Source organism: Lactuca virosa, chromosome 9, assembly GCF_052849685.1.
Source record: "Lactuca virosa cultivar CGN04683 chromosome 9, Lactuca_virosa_CGN04683_v6, whole genome shotgun sequence".
Classification (NCBI taxonomy): domain Eukaryota; kingdom Viridiplantae; phylum Streptophyta; class Magnoliopsida; order Asterales; family Asteraceae; genus Lactuca; species Lactuca virosa.
Genome location: NC_136434.1, coordinates 99970053 through 99980148, shown reverse-complemented (window position 1 = coordinate 99980148; position 10096 = coordinate 99970053).

Genomic DNA, 10096 nt, shown 5'->3' with positions numbered 1-10096 from the left:
CGGCTTGTTCTGGGTTCATTTGATTTTACTACATAGAAGCTTCCGTACATGTTATTAAATTTGAAAATTTATCGTACAATATTTTTAAACTTGAATCTTTTGAGTATAAAATATCATAACATGGTACCAAAAAAATCTTACTATTGTATAATTTTGTACATTTCCCTCAAATATTCCGAACCAAACATCATAGCTGTCCTGTAAAATTTCCCCCTTAAGTTGACGGGGCCTTTTTGTTACAGTTTCCCGAGGCCTACCCCTACTTTAACAAACATGCCTTAATGTAATGTGAAACATCCAACTATACAAACCCCTCCCTTATGGATAATAGAAACCAAATACTTCAACTTTCATTTGGTTGTAGATCTTGCTCCCCTATATTTACACACACATCTTCATTATTGTGTCCCCTGCTAAAGTTTTAGCAAAGATACTTTGTTTCAACAATGTTGATCCATAACCCCTTCACTTCTAACCTCTGTCATCCAAAGTATCCGACCTATTATTCACTTAGTCGTTGACTCGGCTATCAACATGATGTTCTCAGCAAAATACATACACCAAAGCATTTAATGTCATTGCAATTAAATATATGTATGCAATTTTTTATGTCATAAGAAAATAACAATCCAAAGGATTGCCTATCTAATTACTATCACTTTTGATTTGCATTTTATAATCATGGTTTGATGAAATAATTGTTTCTAATGATGTTACAATTTTTTTTGACACACCGGAAATAAGCTATATGTTTCATTAGATTTTTTTTGGAATGACAAATCAATCTACTCTTAAATTACTCCTAACACCATCTATATCTCAAACGAGACTTGAACCCTCAATCTCAAGGAGGGAGAGCAACATCTGATACTAGGCTAGAAGGCCTTTGGTATATGTTTCAATGAATCATGAAAGTATCATAAATTTATATTGATGCCATCATAAACTAGTAAATCCAAGTTAACATGGATCATAGTTAATTAGTCAATCTTATATATAATATTGTCTATTTAAATTGTAACAACAAATCCTAGTGAGAATGCCAACATAATAATAAATTACTAAATTTATACTAAAAACACAAATAATGCATGTTTTAAGTCAAATAATCATTGTTAAATTGATGAACACATAGATTCTTTTGAATTGCGTTTCTACAAATTAAAACATTTTGATCCAAAATAACCAGAAAATGAGAATTAGAATCATTTAGTGCATGCCAAACACTCAAAATTGATAGATCATTTTAGATGCACATATAAACACTTCTTATATTTGATGTTAGATTTATATATTTTCTTTGAAAAGAAAATATATTAATGCCAAATTTATCTGGGTTCTAGACTTAAACAAAAACTGAAATTTTACTTGCATTACTAAAATATAACTATCCAAAAGTAGGTAAGTGACATCTTAGTTTCAAATCGTTATTTTACAACACCAATATTGACCATAAAATTAGTTGATATGAACCCTATAGATGATGTTTACCTTTTTAGAAACATTATGTACTTTATGAGACACAATATACTTTATGAGATCATAAAATTACAATCATCAAGATATTACTTTTGTCGAATAAAAAAATTTAGAAATTAGAAGTTCAAACGATTACCTAAAAGCATTCGTATTGTTCATTGGTAGAGCTGGCAAAAATCGACCCAACCTGCTAACCCAACCCGAACCCAACCCAAAATTAGCGGGTTGGGTTGAGATTTGATGGGTTTTAGGTACAACAAATAAACTAGAAGACAATTCCTAAGTTCACATGCAACCTACTTTGGATCTATGTTTTAACTATTGAACATACAACTTTGAATTGCAAAACAAGAACCCTAGAGGAGAGAGACTAATTTCGAAATTAACAAACTAGGGTTTAGGAGTTACATACCTTTCAATTGTTATAGCAAACAATTGATAATCCTCTTGATCTTGATCTTGATCTTCTTGGAAGCTTAGCACCACAAATGTAATGCCTCTAATGGAATCACACCCAAGAACTAGCAAGAAGGAAACTTGGAGGAGAGAGGATGGAGAGAGTATGCAATTTCGGCCTTAGGGTTTCTTCCAAAGAAATCAGTACCCAAAATGTGAGCCAGGAGGCTCCTTAAATAGTTGAGGGAACTAGGGTTTAGGGAAAACCCTAGTTATCCTTTGCTTAGGGCCTAAGCAAGACCCAAGGCCTTATCTTGGACCCCTTGGACGAATTCTCTAGGGTTTCCCCTAGGGTTTTCGTCCACCCCCTTCCAAGGGAGTTCTGGATCCTTCCATTCAACTATCAGTTAATTGCAAACTAGTCCCTGCACTTTATAATTAATTCTTTTAACCCCAAAATCAATTCTGATTAATTTCTGGCTAACAATTAATTAAACATAATGATTTCTAATTAATATATTAATCCATTAACATATTAATAAATCAATTATTAATTTATTAATCTTATAAATTAATATCTCTCCTTTCATAATTTCCTTGTCCAGTTGCTAGGTTGAGGGCAACCCAAAAGGACTGTGCTGCTATCAATTCAAGTACATACCAATTATAGTTATGGGCTTAGACACCTAATCCAACAGTCTCCCACTTGGATAAGTCTGTAACTATAATTGCTAGTATGCCTTCTAAATTTGACCAGCAAATTATAGCTTCCAAAAAGCTGCTGCCGAACTCTGACCCAGTCAGTTACGTGTCCTAAGATAAGTGATCATATAACCCTTCGTTCTGCTTGATATCCCCAGACAAAAGACATGGAATGTAATCAATCTGTTTGTCCAGAATCTATGTTTCCCGATTCCTGATTTGTGATGATGTAGGACTTCTAATCGAACACATCAATCTAGTCCTGGCTGGGCCCAGCACATAAGTCAACACCAAATCATCGAGGGGCCCACAGATATCGCCTTTTCTGTTAGGGCAAAAGGAACGAATAAACGTTGACTCATATGCTTGTATCTTTTACTCATCAAATTATGCATGACAATACGTTTTATAACACCAAGTTACTGATGCGTTTTCGTATCACCAATGTATTACCGACTTTGTAAATTACAACTCATATATCTTCGTTTCAAGATTATAAGATATTATCGTCTCAGTATTACTCGTGATGAATTCCATGAAGTGATACTCTGAGCGAGGGTTTATCCAATACTCAAATCTCAATTACTCATGAACATTGCAGCAATTCTATTGCCATGTCTATCCTTAGACAATCTGCAATCCAATTCATGACAGTCTTAATTCACTACTTACTTCCAAGAGTACGAGCGACTGTGGAGTTTGAATAATCTCATTATTCAGGAAGTAAAACATGCAAAAATGAAACACAATAATAAACAATTGACAAAAGGTAATAGCCAAACTTATAAATAATACTTTATTATTTAATCACCAAAAGTCAATTACATTTACTTTGTTACAAGTTTCAAAAACTAATCTAACTACTAAAACTAATATCATCTTTCAGTCCTATGCTTCGAGCATGCTGAATATGCTTAGCCCTACTCAGACCCTTTGTGAGAGGATCTGCTGGGTTATCTTCAGATGACACCCTCTTTACTATAAGATGGCCTTCTTCTACTCTATGTCTGATGAAATGGTACTTTCTGTCGATATGTCTGGTCTTACCATGATCTCTCGGTTCCTTTGTCAAGGCAACCGCTCCTTCATTATCGCAGAACAGTTCCATAGGCTCCTGGATGGTTGGAACAACTCCGAGATCCCCGATGAAGTTCCTCAACCAAGCTGCTTCTTTCGACGCTTCACTTGCTGCAATGTACTCTGATTCACAAGTAGAATCAGCCACCGTATTTTGCTTGGAACTCTTCCAAGTAACTGCTCCTCCATTCAGTAAAAATACCCAGCCCGACTGAGAACGGAAGTTATCTCTATCCGTCTGAAAGCTGGCATCACTGTAACCATCTACTCTCAAAGTATCACTGCCACCAAGCACAAGAACCCAGTCCTTTGTCCTTCGCAAATACTTGAGTATATTCTTAACTGCTATCCAATGAGCTCTACCTGGGTTTCCCTGATAGCGACTGACCATGCTCAAAGCAAATGCCACATCAGGGCGAGTACATGTCATAGCGTACATGATCGATCCGACAGCGGAAGCATAAGGTACACGACTCATGTCATCTATTTCAACATCTGTACTTGGGCATTGAGTCTTACTCAATTTGGTATTGCTCTGGATAGGTAGCTCTCCCTTCTTGGAATTTTCCATACTAAACCTCTTTAGTACCTTATCCAAGTATGTGCTCTGACTAAGTCCAATTAGTCTCTTCTTTCTATCTCTCAATATTCTAATCCCAACAATATAGGCAGCTTCTCCAAGGTCTTTCATGGCAAAACACTTTCCAAGCCAAGACTTAACTTCTTTCAAGGTTGGAACGTCGTTACCAATGAGTAATATGTCATCGACATACAACACCAGAAAAGTTACTATACTCCCACTAGCCTTGATATACACACAGAACTCATCTTCACTTCTAGAGAAACCAAACTCTTTGACTTTCTCATGGAAGCAAAGATTCCAACTGCGAGATGCTTGTTTCAATCCATAAATGGATTTCTCAAGCTTGCACACTCTATTGGGGAACTTTGCATCAACAAAACCCTCTGGCTGACTCATGTAAACATCTTCAGCCAACTTCCCATTAAGGAAAGCAGTTTTGACATCCATCTGCCAGATTTCATAATCATGAAAGGCAGCTATGGCGAGCAATATCCTAATAGATTTAATCTTAGCTACTGGTGAGAAGGTCTCATCATAGTCAACCCCTGGGGTTTGAGTGAAACCTTTTGCAACCAGTCGAGCCTTGAATGTGTGCACATTTCCATCCATGTCTGTCTTCTTCTTGAAGATCCATTTGCACCCAACTGTCTTACGACCTGGTGCACTATCAACCAAATTCCAAACTTGGTTGTCATACATGGACTTAATCTCGCTGTCCATTGCCTCTTTCCACTTGGAAGCCTCTGGGCCTGCCATTGCTTCCTTATAAGTGACTGGTTCATCTAAGTTTACCAGTGTTCTGTCACTTATGAATGTGTCACCATCTGAAGTAATATGAAAACCATACAACTCAGGTGGCACACTCACCCTAGTAGATCTTCTAAGAGGTAATGAGTTATCGATTGGTTCAACAGGAACTGTTTCCTCTGGTTGAGTGCTAGTGTCATCTAAGGTTCCTTCATTGCCTGACTCTTGAATTTCTTCAAGGTCAATAGTGCTCCCACTGTCCTCTTTGAATATGAGCTCTCTTTCAAGAAAGACTCCTCTTCGTGCTACAAAGACCACGTTCTCACTAGGCCTGTAGAACAAATATCCAAAAGACTGCTTTGGGTAACCAATGAAAACACATTTCTCACTTCTAGCTGCTAGCTTGTCGTGAGTCTCTCGTCTTACGAAAGCTTCACAACCCCAGACTTTAATGTGTGCTAACGAGGGAACTTTCCCTGTCCACATTTCGTGAGGTGTTTTGGCAACCTTCTTTGTAGGGACAAGATTGAGGATGTGGGCGGCTGTCTCTAAGGCATACCCCCAGAAGTGAATGGGAAGCGAAGCCCGACTCATCATAGAACGAACCATGTCTAACAAGGTTCGATTACGCCTCTCAGCTACACCATTTAACCGTGGTGTCCTAGGAGGAGTCAATTGTGAGACTATCCCACATTCTTTCAGATAGTCGTTAAACTCGATACTAAGATACTCTCCGCCTCTATCGGATCTAAGTATCTTTATCTTTCTTCCCAATTGATTTTCGACTTCATGCTTAAACTCTTTGAACTTTTCAAAAGTTTCTGACTTATGCTTGATCAAGTAGATATATCCATATCTGCTATAATCGTCAGTGAAAGTCACATAGAATCGATTAGCATCTCTTGTAGTTGATTTGAATGGCCCACACACATCTGTGTGTATGAGATCCAACAGACCTTCACCTCTTTCACAAGACCCTGTGAATGGTGATTTTGTCATCTTTCCCAAAAGACAAGATTCACACATATCATCTGATTTTAGGTCAAATGATTCCAACACTCCATCCTTTTGGAGTTGGGCTATGCGTTTCTTGTTAATGTGTCCAAGACGACAATGCCACAAGCATGCCTTGTCTACACTATTAGACAAGTCAATATTAAGTACACTATTTCCTAGGCTATCAACACAAGTCACTGTTTCATACACACCATTACAAGGCAAAGCTTCAAACATAAAAACACCATTCTTATAAACAGAAATTGAACCATTCAAATCATTAAAAGAATATGTAAAACCTTGTCTGAACAATGCATGAAATGAAATAATGTTTCTCGTCATCTCAGACGAATAGCAACAATTTATTAAATCTAATCTAACATCATTACTAAGCAGAAGCTGATAAACTCCGATCTTGGTTACTGGTGAAGACTTTCTGTTTCCCATGATCAGGTTTACCCTTCCTCGCTCTATCTCCTCACTTTCCTTTAGACCCTGCAAATCAGAACAGATATGAAAACCACATCCTGTATCAAGGATCCATGAACGAGAAGATAATGAGTTATTAGCAGAAATAGTGTAAATACCTGCCGAAGATGGCTTCACTTTGCCATCCTTGATATCTTGCAGATATTGTGGGCAAGATCTCTTCCAATGCCCCTTTTGGTTGCAGTAAAAGCAAACTGCCTCTTTTGGATCAGAAACATGGGGAGTGGAACCATTGGGCTTAGCCTTTGGGCCATTACTAGATGACCCAGCTTGAGCCTTGCTCTTCCAGTTTTGCTTGGGAGGACCTTTCCTCTTTTTCCCCTTTCCATGTCAAATAGCCAAAACAGGGGCACTCGTAGGTGTGGAGGGTATACTTTTACCCTTCGTCCCTGCCTCAGCTGTCTGCAACAAGTTGTGCAATTGGGCCAAGGTCTGCTCAGTATTGTTCAAATGGTAAGTTAGAATAAACTGACCATAACATTCAGGAAGTGAGTTCAAGACCATGTCAATGGCCAATTCCTCATCAAAGTGAATATTGAGCTTGACCAAACGCTCTATGTAGCGTTGCATTCTTTGCACATGTGACACAACCGACTCCCCATCTTTCATCTTCCAAGCCATGAGTGACTTGACTACTTCGAACTTTTCTTGACGAGCTCGCTTATGGTACTTTTCCATAAGGTCCTTGTTCATCTCGAAAGGCCAGTAGTCCTCATAGTACCTCTGCAATTCTGGGGACATAGTTGCCACCATGATGCATGCCACTTTGGTAGCATCATCGTAATGTTTCTTGTAGGCAGCAAGATCTTCAGGAGTAGCTTCATTCTCATCAAGCTCTTTGAGCTCCTTTTCAAGAACATATTCTTTGTTCTCGAAACGAAGAGCCATCTTGATGTTGCGCATCCAATCGTTATAGTTTGAGCCATCCATAACGACTTTGGAGCAGATATTGAGCAAAGAGAATTTTTGGTTGGAGGAGGACGAAGCAGAAGTGTTTCCAGGAGTAGACATCTGAAAAAAAAGTTTTAGTTAGATTTCAAGATACCTTAATAGAATAACCCAAAGATATAATATCAAGGTTAGGATCCAACTATGAAGATTCACAACTCAGAAATGGGATGCCGAGATCCAAGTGCAAATTTCATAAAGGTAGGCGAATGACGATTCACCAATTCCACCATTAGACGAAACAAACGAAGTGAAATTCCTAATTCTTTTGAGATACATTGAAACTATTCAATGGCATGTTTTAATCTCAGATTATGCTCTTCTATTTGTGACTGGGATGCCGAGGATCACAAACAAGATGTGAATAACCATGCAAATGTGCTTGGTAACCTCATTGTCTTTATCATTAACTATTGATGTGCTGGTAAACCACACACGCTCCATCAAAATGACAATTATGAGATACCCATTACTACTCTTTATTGGTGCCTTTTAGTGTGCTGGTTAACCACACACGCTCCACTAACGACCAATAAAGCACAATGTGCAATTTCATGGATTAACATACTTTTCACATTTTTCCTAAAGTAACTAGAGTTGGGATTTTGGAAACAATGTTCTAGTACTTTCTTTAATATCATTATACTTTTAATGAGAAGTAGTTGTCCTATCAAATCCGTTCTGCTAACGACCCTCCACTAATCAAGGAAGCGGTGTGTGAGAGTGGACACCCATTCAACTACCATTTTATAGGCAGTTTCCTTATACCCCCCTTATAGATTAGCTTCGTGAATGAGGCATACTAGCGATTTGACTGACCATATTCTTATACATATAATATTAAACCTTTAATTATAATATAAGGTGTGTTTTAAAACTTTTTAAAACTTCAAGGGTTTATAAATTTCGAAATTTAAGCTATTAAATTTAAATTTAAATAAACCAATTAACTAGATTTAATATTTATCTTTTAATTAACTATTAATCAAATTATTAAATCTTGTAAGGATTATCTAATTAAATTAATCCATTAATTTAATCCTAATCCTTATCCCTCTAAATTTCGAAAAATAGGGTAAGGATAATTATCCAATTAATCTAATTAAGTAACAATTATCCAGAACAAGAAACCCTAGTTATCCTCTAGCATATTTCGAAATTTACAAGGGAGGAGGCTAGGGTTTTCAAAACCCTAACCCTAATTTCGATTAGGGTTCTTTGGAGGCTAGGGTTTTCGAAAAAACCCTTTGATCCAAAACCCTAGAAATCGAAAATTTTGGCCTTTAGGGTTTAATAGCTATAAACCCTAATTTGCAATTCAACAATTGTAGCAATTCAACTTAAAACAACAATGGCTCTGATACCACTGATGGGTTTTAGGTACAACAAATAAACTAGAAGACAATTCCTAAGTTCACATGCAACCTACTTTGGATCTATGTTTTAACTATTGAACATACAACTTTGAATTGCAAAACAAGAACCCTAGAGGAGAGAGGCTAATTTCGAAATTAACAAACTAGGGTTTAGGAGTTACATACCTTTCAATTGTTATAGCAAACAATTGATAATCCTCTTGATCTTGATCTTGATCTTCTTGGAAGCTTAGCACCACAAATGTAATGCCTCTAATGGAATCACACCCAAGAACTAGCAAGAAGGAAACTTGGAGGAGAGAGGATGGAGAGAGTATGCAATTTCGGCCTTAGGGTTTCTTCCAAAGAAATCAGTACCCAAAATGTGAGCCAGGAGGCTCCTTAAATAGTTGAGGGAACTAGGGTTTAGGGAAAACCCTAGTTATCCTTTGCTTAGGGCCTAAGCAAGACCCAAGGCCTTATCTTGGACCCCTTGGACGAATTCTCTAGGGTTTCCCCTAGGGTTTTCGTCCACCCCCTTCCAAGGGAGTTCTGGATCCTTCCATTCAACTATCAGTTAATTGCAAACTAGTCCCTGCACTTTATAATTAATTCTTTTAACCCCAAAATCAATTCTGATTAATTTCTGGCTAACAATTAATTAAACATAATGATTTCTAATTAATATATTAATCCATTAACATATTAATAAATCAATTATTAATTTATTAATCTTATAAATTAATATCTCTCCTTTCATAATTTCCTTGTCCAGTTGCTAGGTTGAGGGCAACCCAAAAGGACTGTGCTGCTATCAATTCAAGTACATACCAATTATAGTTATGGGCTTAGACACCTAATCCAACAAGATTTTCAACCCATTTAAGTTAAATGAGTTAACCCGCTTAACCCATTTAATTAAATAGGTTGGGTTGGATAAAAATTATCAACCCGTTTTCAACCCACCAACCCGTTTAACTTTAATATTTATTTAATTTGATAATTATTTGAATATTATCATGTATTGATCAAAATATTAATTTATAAATTATAATGTTGTATTATTATTTATGTTTTAAAAAAATGCAATCCTAATTCTCATCTTTTTTCATAACACCGATAATACTAGCTACTTTCCAAATCACTTCAAAATTAAACATTTTTAATGTTATTTAAACAATTTATATGTATTTGTGAATTATGATTGTGCTTTTGTCATACTTTGAAACTTTATTTACGGTTGAAACTAATTTAAATGACGTAATCTTTAGTTAATTTATTTATATTTTTTATTTTAAACGGGTTATCCAAATTTTAATCAGTT